Here is a 12,446-nt window from a genome sequence, read left to right as displayed (position 1 = left end):
GATTATTTTATTTTCTAAAATTTCACATCAACAAACAAAACTAGCCCTAATTTCAATGGACAATTGATGTCAAGTCAACATCAGTATGTCAACCGAATCACATCTTCAACATCAAATTGATGTCAAATTGACATAACGCACCGTAGCATGGGGTGAGGGGGACAAACTCGACACAGGGAAGTACAAACTTTCGCTTCCATGGCCAGAGCATTAACCACTCGCAACGCCGTAGCTCCTTCATCATGCATCAGAAATGAGTTCTAGTTAAATTTGGCCTCCAACCAGAGCCAAGGCAGAGTCAGATTGATGTTTGGAATGTGAGATTCCATGAATGCAATTCCGGCACCTTAAATGACCCGGATCAGGCACACACTTCATCACATGCTGAGGCCTGGTTGCCATGGCACCTGTACTACCCCCCCCCCAGGCCCCCTTCACCACCCCTCGCCACAACCCTTCATACTTATGAGAGCATGTGCTGCCTGTTTTCCTTCTTGTAGCATTGAATCCACTGATCAACAACAATTTTAATCAGAAATTGATTCATATGTCAATCAATGCTAATTTTGATCTTGATTTAAAAATATAAACAATTAAGTTGGACATGTAAAATAAATATTTTTACCTTGTGCTGTGATTTACCTATTTGATTTCAGATTTTTTTTCACCTCGAGCTGAAGTGCACCTTTCCTGACTAAATATTAATAAATACATCAAATATTATGTTTATTTATTCTTCTTCTTATTAAAACGTGATCTGCTGAAAATATACTGATGCGGGCGACACTAAAATGCGGTCAAAACATAATGACAGGGAACATTCTCAGAGTGATATCAATTCTCATTTACAGTCAGGTCATCGCTGACTTGAAGCCATGTTGACTACATACCAAAGTCAGGAAACCACACCATCACAAACCAAGTCAGATATAGACGACTTTTTCTTAAAACAAATACACCAAGCACTATATTCATAGATTACTCATCATCTTTAAAAAAATTACTTTTGAGCAAAGGAGGTATATGTGAAATGGTATAGCCTCAATTATGCATTCAGGAGAGCAACATTTAATGAATTTCTCCGGACAAACCTAAGCCAGAAGCAATTAGTGAAATAAAAACATCGTTGTGACATGTTTTTAAAATTATTTCATAAAAAGTATTGGGTGGGTGAGGGGTGTAATAGGGCATTGCATGGGAGGGGGGGGGTCTACTCTCCTGCCACACGACACCAGCGTCCACTATTTATAAACACCTGCAATACAAATCCTGTCAAGAAGAGGACAAATCACAATGATCCGATTGATCGACCTGATCAATAATCCTTTTGTGGAGGATGTGTGCTTTTTGCATGCATGTTTTGTAAGGCAAGGCTTCATCCAGCTGTGCAGACGAAGGCAGCCTGCATTTTTTTCTTTTATCCGGAGATGGGATGCATCGGGATCGTCTTATTATCACACACATACAATACTGTTATAATGACGAAATCGTTTTTAAAAAAATCTATGTAAAATGGTATTTCCGACGACATCACGTCCTTATTTCATGCTCGCCGTCGTGTCTCAGGTAAAAAAAAATACACCGCGTTCGACTTGTCGTGAACGTCTTGCGTGGCTGAGCGGAATCATTAATTGGTGAAACGACGAACGTTTATGCTCGGTGGCGACGACAACGAGGCTCTTACCGTTCCTCCTCATCGTCCCTGAACAGGGGCGAGGACGCTTCACTCATTCGAGCGCAGCCATTGTGCTGAAAGGAGCGTAAGTCACCGTGGAGGAAGCTCTTCTCGGGCTCACGCACACAAACGCGCGCACGTAGAAACGCACACAGACGCGGCGGATTGCAATTAGGGCGATGTAGCTTTTTGCCGCCAGAGGGCGCACTTCCAAAGCAGGCTGGTATAGTGTACTTCAATTTGACGTCGCACAAGACGTGCACGGAAGCCTATTTGCACTCATCGCCACACTACGCATGTGCAAACCCAGCCCCGAGGATTGGGCGCCATTTTTTGGTTTTTAATCTAAAACGGTGGTTCTTAAACTTGTTGGAGATACCGAACCCCACCGAACCCTTCTTTAATAAAGATAAATTAAAATATATTTTTTAAACTGGTGCACAAAATGAATTGTGCATTACTATCACTTCGTACGATGCAGTGAGGATCGGTTTGTTGAATATCTAGCCAGCTAGATAGCTAATGTTTCCTGACTTCACTCGAAGATTGCATCGGTAAATTAACTTTATCAATTGACCTTTTCAATTTCGTTCACCAAATTATTATTACTTCTGCACTATAATTGTAACTGGTAAAAGCTCAAACAGTTAAACTTGACGACAGCCTTCCCGCAGCCAGCCTACTTTGTGCACAGTGTGTTGACAAAGCATGTAGTGCCACTCCTGCTGCTGCTGCTGTGAACATGAAGAATGCCCCCAGTCCCCTCCGGGCCTCATCACCCAACAGAGACGCACATAATGCAAGCACACGAGGAGGAGCGTACTTTGTATAATGCTAAGGCCATTGTATAATGGAGAAGGTCAACAGTGAGTTCACCTCCAGAGCCTGATTCTCAGATAAAACACATCAACGGAATTTGAGGATTAAACGTGTCAAGTCATTAATTTCTATAAAAGGACAAATGAATGTCAGAAGAATTTTTGTCAGGTTTTTCTACAAGCTTTGTGTGCCTTTTGAGTCATTTCATGTGTTTGTACATCTGTGTTCGTGTCTCCAGAGAGAAGCTAAAGATGGATGGCGGTCATATGGAGAAACACCTGCCATCCCTTTGTTGGGGACACCCCCACCACCACCATAAAATACAAAGAATTATTTGACAGAACTTCGCGTTAGAGCGGAATAAATCACATTGGCCGTTTTAAGCTAATAAACGCCATTACCGAAACAAAAGCTTTGACCTGATACACACAGACATTTCATTAGCAGACATATAGTATATTTGGCAAACACATCTAAATACTGAGGGTGAGTAGATTATTTGCATCTCCGTTTAGACATTCTGGGTTGAAATCTCAACCTGGGCCTTTCTTTGTGGCACGTGTTCTGTTTTTTTTCTTGAGTTTTCATTTCCAGAAACATCTTCATTTAGTTGACTATCTTGAATGAATCCATATGGGCGAATGTGAACGGTTTTCTCTGTTTATGTGCTTGGTAATTTACGACCAAACCTCGTTGTACGCCACCTATCTATCAAAGTCAGTTATGACAGCCTCCAGCTCACTCACAAACTTCATTGAAGACAGAAAGTATTGCAAATGGAAAGGGGGTTGGATTTATTGTCTATATTTAAAATCAACATATGTCACGTCACGTCTACTTACATTCTGGATGTTCTGTGTTTGAATCTTTACTCAAGCTTTCTTATGTGGAGTTGTCATGTGCCTGGGGGTATTCACTGGATACGTTGGCTGTCTCACATTCAAGAACATGAATTTAGGGTAAATCAGCCAAACTATAGCTTAGGGGCCTTTTGGAGCCTCCACGGGATGTTTTTTTGTAAATACTGTACATACTCAAAATGCTATTTAACATGGGCCGCCTTGGGGAGTGTGATGTACATTGACATGGGCGGGTGAGGGGGTTGTGTTGTATATCATGTTTGGATTTTGTTGAGGGGTATATTTGCAAATACAGCACAGCAAAACTAGTAAGACCAAAAAGCAGCACAAAGAAAAGATGGATGGTTATATCTTTACATCATTGTTATAAAAATATAAATCGCATCAGTGGCAGGGCATGGATTTTATCGCTAGGTCTGGGCTTCCGTTGATGTTAGTGCTGGGAAGGAAGTTATTTTCTGACATGAACCACAAGGGGGGGCTAAAACTACACAAATAGAAAACATGGCCTTTCTTACGCTTGATATAGTCAAACAAACGTGGTAGAAAATTGTCGTTACAGTGAAGAACGGATGAGCAGAGGCAAATAAGCAGTTAACGACAGTTTAACATGGTTACGCAAAGTAAAAGGCATACATTCCTCAAAAAATATGTTGCTTTTTTATTTATTTATTAATCAATCAATCAATCAGTCAATCAGTCAGTCCGTCCGTCAATCAGTCAGTCCGTCCGTCAATCCGTCAGTCCGTCCGTCCGTCCGTCACTCAGTCACTCAGTCAGTCAGTCCGTCAGTCCGTCCGTGTGTCCGTCCGTCAGTCAGTCACTCAGTCAGTCAGTCAGTCCTTGCGTCTGTCCGTCAGTCAGTCCGTTCGTCAGTCAGTCAGTCAGTCAGTCAATCAGTCAGTCCGTCAATGCGTCAGTCAGTCAGTCAGTCAGTCAGTCAGTCAGTCCGTCCGTCCGTCAATCCGTCCATCCGTCAGTCACTCACTCAGTCAGTCAGTCAGTCCGTCAGTCCGTCCGTGTGTCCGTCCGTCCGTCAGTCAGTCCGTCCGTCACTCAGTCAGTCCGTCAGTCAGTCCGTCAATCTGTCAGTCCGTCCGTCACTCAGTCAGTCCGTCCGTCAGTCGTCAGTCAGTCAGTCAGTCAGTCAGTCAGTCAGTCCGTCCGTCCGTCAGTCAGTCAGTCCGTCCGTCCGTCCATCCATCCATCTACCAAAATCTCAGTGGCGCATCCCTGAAACATTGGTTTAAAGTTAAATCTCATTTGATTGGTGCAGGAGGAGCCGTGAAGCTAAAATAATTATCTTATCCTTGTGCATACGATTGATTTAGACGAGTAAAAAACTCTCACCCCAGCAGATCTCCTCCACTCTCTTACATTTGTTCTTGAACCAGTCAAGCGTGTCTTCCACATGCAGACGAAGGAGGCGATTGACTTTGGATCCTGACAATGAAACTTGAGTGCTTCTTCGAATTCGACTCTCTTTCACGGTTCAGTGCAAATCGTTTCATCACTTTGAGGCCTGCAAGAAATGTTGGCAGTGGGACTCGCACGATGCTGACAAACATGTATTAGCTTGATGAACTGCACGTGGAAAGGAAAGTACGCAAGGATGTGGATGGAAAAGCATCCCGATCATATTTCCTGTTAAGATACAGCAGTTTGGGGTTACTTGTGAGTGTACGTAATGATTTGCGATTGTGGAATAAAACACCAAATGTGGATTTCAAAAAATGAATAGCTTTCCGGCACTTTTAAAAGGGACTTGAAACAAAATCGCCACCAGGTAGCGCCAAAGCAGTGCGTCACGATTTTGGGAAGAGCACAGAAATAGAAAAGAGGGGTTCTATTTTCATATTTTCAAATTCTTCATAGTGCGCGTTGAACACTTGTGCGGAGAGGCCGGTTAAATCCGATTTTGGTCATTTTGCAGACAGAACTTCAATCACGGCCAATCAGAATCAGAAACCCTTTAATAGTCCCACAATGTGAAAATTTGCAATCTACAGCAGCAACGTTGAAAGTGGTTGGGGGTGAGGGGTTAAATGATAAAACAATAATATTTTATTCACAAAAGGAAATATCAGGAGACTGAAATCTACAACTGCACAAAAAAGTGTCATAAAAAATGCACACGAGAGCACATGTACATGCAAACTCCACACAGGAAATCAGGAATCAAACCTTGCACTTCTAGACTGTGAGGCGGGCGTGAAAACCGATCTACAACCGTGCCATTCCTCATTAACTCATTCACTGCCAGACGTGCAAAAATGGTTCCACTCTAGTGCCAGGGCTTTTGTCATTGTCACAGAACTTGCAGAATATTGAGTTTTAGGACTACATAAACATTCAATATAGCCTTAGAAACCTTCTTTCATCAAAACAAAAGAGTTAATTCCTAAATTATATTGGTCTGTAGTTATATGAGCTTGAAATGAAGGTGGCTGTCCAAAATACAATGCAATACATACATTTTTTTATAAAGAATCTTCAATATTTTTGTAAGGGCACATTTTGCTATATGACAGTCATCAAATTGTGTTAGTGTACTTGAATGTTTACGATCATTTTCCTTGACTCAAACGGTGAGTATAGTTTTTGCTTTTTTGAATATTGCTGTGCCAATGACCATTTTGTGTTAGGGAGCCTTTTACTGAGCGAGTTGCGTGTTCTCGAGCCACAAAGGGACATAAATCTCCTTGTGCCGGGCCCAAGGCCAGATAAATACAGTGGGTTGCGTCAGGAAGGGCATCTGACGTAAAAGCTTGGCCAAAACAAACATGCATGATCAAACGTCTGAAGATGGAGGACACTGATTCGCTGTGGCGACCCCTTGAAGGGAAAAGCCGAAAGGAAAAGAAGAAGAAAAGTTCCTTGACTCACATGGCTGTTTAACAGTGTCTCCAATTGCAACCAGAAACATCTCAAAGGCCACTGTTAAATTGCAATCCTTAGTATACATGCACTTGGCGCAGGGACATTTTGTTGCTCTTTGCACACAGGTGTCAAAGTCAAGGCCCGGGGGCCAAATCCGGCCCACCACATCATTTTTTTCGGCCCGCGAAAGCAAATCAAACTTGTTAAATTCCATGATGATTGCTAAAATCTGAGCCAAAATTTCATATTTTTGGATGTCAACCACAATAAAAGTCATTATTCTTGACTTCAGATTTGAAAACGAGTTATTCATTAATTTGCTGTGTGCTCTATATGTAATATTTGAAGGGATTTAAACATTCTAATGGTTCCCCAAATTCATAACGGCCCTCGAGAGGAAACCATAACTACAATGTGGCCCGCAGCAAAAAAATGACTTTGACAGTCCCTGCTTTAAAACTATGTATGTTTCGTCACCTTTTACACAAAAGCCAACAAAACACATGAGTCATCATGGAAGCAACGCATCATTGCGGGGGATGCGTGTTGTAAAAAAAAAAAGCCCACCATCACCACAACAAACATCATGTTTGTTCAATTTAACTGTCGGTCTCACGGTGTCAAAATCGTAAAAAATAAAACAACAAGTGACAGATGAGGGAGGATCCCAGAGGTCCAGACAAACAAACACACATACAAAAATGATGATGCAATATGTTTTATCTTAGCTTGATATTCAGCACAATAAACACAAACGAACACACGCAGCCTCAGAGGAAGTAATTTAACTAACCACTTGATGGTCAAGAAAGGAAAATGATCAAAAGAAAACTGCTGCCAATGGTCGAAACCATGTTTAAATTTCCATTTAAAAGGTAACACAGTGAAGGATTCAATTTGTTTTATCTTTATTAGTCTTGCAGTGGAGCAATTTACATTTCACTGCAGCAAAGTGATGAAAGTAGATAGGAAAGGAAGAAGTAGAAAAACAAAATACTGGAGCTATTGGAAAGCCAGCCACTCTCACCGTGTCATCTTGAAGTCAAAACAAAAAAAAAAACAAAAAACAAATAATGTGACGCAACACAAAAGACAGACAATCCAATCTTAAACACTTTCTGAACCCTCTTTGTTGTATGAAGCAGTTCTAGATGAAAGAGGAGATGATCAAAGTGTCCTTTTCACCAGTGGTTCAGGGACGTCATGGTGAATTATGCACGCCTGCTACAAGCTAAATGTTGAAAGCAAACATGAGGCTGTAGGATCTATTGACAAAAAGAGATTGCCTCACATCTACTGCCCCACGTAAATCCACTTCAATTCCAAGCAGTTCCAGGGCACAAATAGACGAACAACCTCCTGCGTTCACAATCACACATAGGGACAATTTTGAGTGTTCCATTAACCTATTGTTCATGTTTTTTGGAGTGTGAGAGGAAACCAGTCTACCCAAATGAAAACCCACACGACATGAGAACTGGAGGGTCGGAACCAAAATGGAACCTCGCACCAAAGTGTAGATTCAAGCTAGCCAATTGAAGAAAGGCGCTATAAAAAGGATGAAAATTATAGATTGGCCTTGATACCGCTTGGAAATAATCAAATAATTAAATCAACGTGTATGCACGTTTCCAAATGTCCACAAGATGTCCCCATATCAAACATTTCATCTATATGCCCAGAAACCAAACCTGCGGTGTCATGGAAAACCTGGATGTCTTTTCACAAGCCCATTTTCGGCATGACATCCCGCAATGGACATCTGTGGTGGTATGCAACATATCACCTTTAGACGAGTCTCCCGTGTGTCTTTTGTGTGGACGCCGTGACACATACCAGTGAGGACACCAAGCATAGCTCAGAGCAAAACACATGCCTCACCATCCTGAGTGTTGTTACAACATATTTGTTGTACATTTTGAACAGCCAATATTTTCGACGGCTTCCCTATCATGCTCTCCCTGACGCACACTGCTAAGTCTTAGCACCCTTGCACAAAGGTAGCACGCTAATACGAAGCAGACGCACCATTGCTCCGGGATAGATGGCACATGCGAGGGATTTGACTTCCAGATGTGTGCCAGCTCGTGTTTGCCTTTGATGCGCTCGCCTTTTTTTTGTGTGAGCGCCCTACAACTTCGTTCACACGAAACAGTAGAAGTCATGCAAAAGAGATGCAGAGTTCGCCTCGGGCTTCATGTGGTTTGTATATGTGTCCACGAAAACACGCGCGCACACAAAATTAATAACCACCTAGTGGGCGAAAAGGGTAGTATAGACATATGTGTGCATTGTGTGCCTTTTATCATGGGCTTTAGTTACACTATAAAGCTTGCATGTTATTCTGCGGTGTGTTATTAGACTCCATTTTTGATCCATTATTCCCACGATGGGATTTGAAAATTCTTGCTGTGGTGTATTTACAACATTTACTGTATGTGTATTTCTAGTACACAGACCAATGTCCGTATTGGTCATTCTATTCGTCAATTATCTAATCCAGGGGTGTCAAAGTCATTTTTTTTGCCGCGGGCCACATGGTAGTTATGGTTTCCTCTCGAGGGCCGTTATGAATTTGGGGAACCCATTACAATGTTTAAATCCCTTTAAATATTACATATAGAGCACGCAGCAAATTAATGAATAACTCGTTTTCAAATCTGAAGTCAAGAATAATGACTTCTATTGTGGTTGACATCCAAAAATATGACATTTTGGCTCAGATTTTAGCAATCATCATGGAATTTAACAAGTTTGATTTGCTTTAGCGGGCCGAAAAAAATGATGTGGCGGGCCGGATTTGGCCCGCGGGCCTTGACTTTGACACCTGTGATCTAATCTGTCTCTATTAAAGGACAACCTACACCACCTTTTTGTTTCCTGACATCAGAAAAAATGTTTTATAGCATCTAAAATACCCAAAACACGCATTATGCTATTTTTAGTCAAATGCAAAACACCAATAAAAATGACTTAAAGTGTCCAAAATCTGCAAAAAAAATTTACCTGGAAGTGGCCAGTTTCAGAAGGCCCCGCCCCCTTGTTCGTGGTGTCACCCCAAGACGTCTTGCCTTGCTGGAGAATCAAAACAATGGCTTCAGATTCGGAGAATATGCTTTCTTGTTACTCATCCAGTTATGAATATGATTCAAATAGTTCTGAAGAGGAAAGCATACATGTTTGCAATCGATTAAAGAATTTCTTCCGTGCCATTTTGAGGTATCTGGGGGTGGGAAATGGAGCACCAAAGCTCCGTGTAAGGAATTAATCACAGGCTGATTAATTCCTTACACGGAGCTTTGTCGCCCTTTTCTGCCTCTTTTCGGTGCAACATGAAGTTTTCAGACCAAACAAGTACAGCAAAATGCATTGACGTGATGGAAGGACCGCTACAATGTGTCCTTTTTTCTGTCAGGGGCGTTCCTTCAGTGACATAACGTACGGACTCGTCACCAACTCAAAAACAAGACGTCCTGAATATTCAACGTGAGTCTTAAAACATAAAATATAGCTATATGCGGTGGAATCTTTGTAAAATACGCTCAGTAGAAGTCTTTTGAAGTGATTTTACAAATTATGGACATAACTTGTCAGGAGGCGTCAGTTGTCCTTTAAGTATAAAAATGTAATTATTTCTATATATAACCAGCAATGTCTATCTAGCTTCAGTTTCATTTTAGGATAAACCTAACGGGTATTCAAAGTCCGCCCCAGGGTCCAGATACGGCCCGTGGTCAATTTTCTAAAATGGCGATTTTCTAAAAAAAATTTATATGTAAAAAATGACGAATGATAATTTGCATTTAACTGTTTCAAAAAAGTGAAGTGATTCAATTTCAATATACAATGTCAATTCAATTTTGATATGCATGTTTCAAATGAACCAAAACTCTTGCTTGATATAGCTGAAATTAACATAAAAAAGCAAATGTGAAACGCAGAATGGCTCACTGAAATGTATTTAAATGATTTGCTGTTATATGTAAAGAATGTCCGCCAGGGTTGGCCCCACTACATTTTTAACACATCAAATCTGGCCCCCGTTGTAAAAAGTGTGGACACCCCTGGTGTATTACAGTATAACTTTTACAGGTGAATTAAATTTGAGCGTCCCAGCTTCATGCTCACGGCAGCTTTTCACTGGTTTGGTACTTTTAATATTCTCAATTAGAATGGCTATTTGTCTTTTTCACGCTGATCATATTTTCACTTAAGACTAAGATTACATAACAGTTGATCAACATTGACTACCTTCCCATTTTGAGGCTTGAAACAGGATGTTCATAGAGAGGAAATCCACTTTTTTTTTCTCCATAAGGTCAAATGAGGTTCTTAGTAGTTGTAATGCATCATCCTGAAACATTCTCAAATTTTCTGAGCACTTTAAAATAAAATAATTGGATGTAAGGTCATGCATAGCAATTCAGAAACCTGGCAAAGTAATTTCAGTTTGCGGTAGACTTGGCTCAATACTCAAATTAGTATCGGTTTCTTCCTTGGGAGACAATAAAATACAACAGTGTTGGCTGATATTATCCATTCTCGAATACCCGTCAATCTGGTTTGTTTCACAATTTAAAGTCACCCAACTCCTTAAAAATCGGAAATGTTCTTTTCAAGGGTTGGAGGTTAAGAAAGCAGTGTCTGGCAATACAATAAATACACTTTTGAATGCTGAATTTAATCAGCAATCGCAAATCAGCCTTTCATGACGAGACTCTTAAAGGACAACCGACGCCTCCGGACAAGTTGTGTCCATAATTTGTAAAATGGCTTCAAATGACTTCGACTGAGCATATTTTACAAAGATTCCACCGCATATAGCTAGATTTTACGTTTTAAGACTCACGCTGTATATTGAGGAAGTCTTGTTTTCGAGTTGATGACGATGCCTGACGTGACGTCACTCTGGAATGCTCCTGACCGAGAAAGCGACACACAATGCATTTTGGGTACTTTGTTTGGTCTGAAAACTTAGAAATTAGAAGTAAAACATAAATAACGCGATGGTGAATCGTTGTGTGTTGCACCAAGACTACTATTTGATTCTAGTTGACGCAAATTCCCAGCAGACAAATCAGCCCATTTCCAACGGAGGTTGGGCGCCATTTTGTACATTAGAGGGCTGACGGCTCGAATTGATACGCAAGTAATCGATTGCAAACATTTATGCTTTCATCTTCAGAACTATTTGAATCGTATTCATAACTGGATGAGTAACAAGAAAGCATCTTCTCTGAATCTGAAGCCATTATTTTGATTCTAGAGCAAGGCAAAGAATGGCGTGATGTCACGAACAAGGGGGCGGGACCATCTGAAACTCGCAATCTCATTTTGAAGTAGTTTTTGGTATTTTGCATTTGACTAAAAATATCAGCCTGCATGTTTTGGGTATTTTAGATGCTATAAAACGTTTTTCTGATGTCAGTTAGGAAACCAAAAAAAATGTTGTCGGTTGTCCTTTAAGCGTTAAAAAAAAGATACAGGTACTGTATATTATAGAAACTATTATATATATACAGTAAAGTCTCGTTATATCGATATTCAAGGGAGTCCGAAAAAATATCGATATAACCGGGACTATCGATATATCCGACCCTGTTTGCATGTAATTTTCTCCGTGCGTGCATAGAAATAGTATCGATATAACCGGGACTATCGATATATCGATATCGATATAACGAGACTTTACTGTATATATATATATATATATATATATATATATATATATATATATATATATATATATATATATATATATATATATATAGTGTGGCAAAGGATAGCTGTGAAACCAGTAAGCCCGTCTTTTCAGCCGAGTTGACTTTGAGGTCAACATGTGCTCTGTTGTCAATTTGGGTGGAATTTTTTGAGGTTTGTGGAAAAACAGCCAAAACTACAATTCGATACTTTAGTTTCAAGAGTTTTAAATGGAAGGTGACGGTGAATAATACTGTAAGGCTACTTCATCTGTCATGAATATGCTACCTACGATTTTTTTTTCTGTGATTCCACAGTAGCTCCCTCAATAATATGCGCCTTGTCTTCCCTTTGACTGCCTTGAGGAAGACTTTAATGGCCGAGAAGAACAAAGTTTGGTCCTCAATAGGAACCAAAGCTAAAGGATCTGATGAACAAGACTCTCTTAGTTCTTCCCGTGCTGTCAGGAAAAGACTAATTCATTTTTAAGGTTTCGATTTGAACACTTGAAT

The 12,446-nt window shown here is 40.5% G+C and overlaps 1 protein-coding gene across 2 annotated transcripts in view; it reads right to left on the bottom strand.

Annotated features, from left to right (window-relative positions):
- Positions 1-12,446, bottom strand: part of LOC148894841 (vang-like protein 1) — a 73,846-nt gene that overhangs the window by 22,302 nt on the left and 39,098 nt on the right. The window contains exon 1 of one of the 2 annotated variants that reach the window (XM_089002394.1): positions 1,685-1,807. The exons of the other annotated variant lie outside the window; for it this stretch is intronic. The gene's annotated coding sequence lies outside the window, so the exon portion shown is untranslated. Of the gene's footprint in view, positions 1-1,684; positions 1,808-12,446 lie in introns of those variants that run through there. 2 annotated transcript variants of the gene reach the window in all.

Source organism: Hippocampus bargibanti, linkage group LG08 (genome assembly GCF_051943395.1).
Source record: "Hippocampus bargibanti isolate YZ-2025 linkage group LG08, ASM5194339v1, whole genome shotgun sequence".
Taxonomy (NCBI): domain Eukaryota; kingdom Metazoa; phylum Chordata; class Actinopteri; order Syngnathiformes; family Syngnathidae; genus Hippocampus; species Hippocampus bargibanti.
This window is presented reverse-complemented; position numbering and strand designations above follow the sequence as displayed.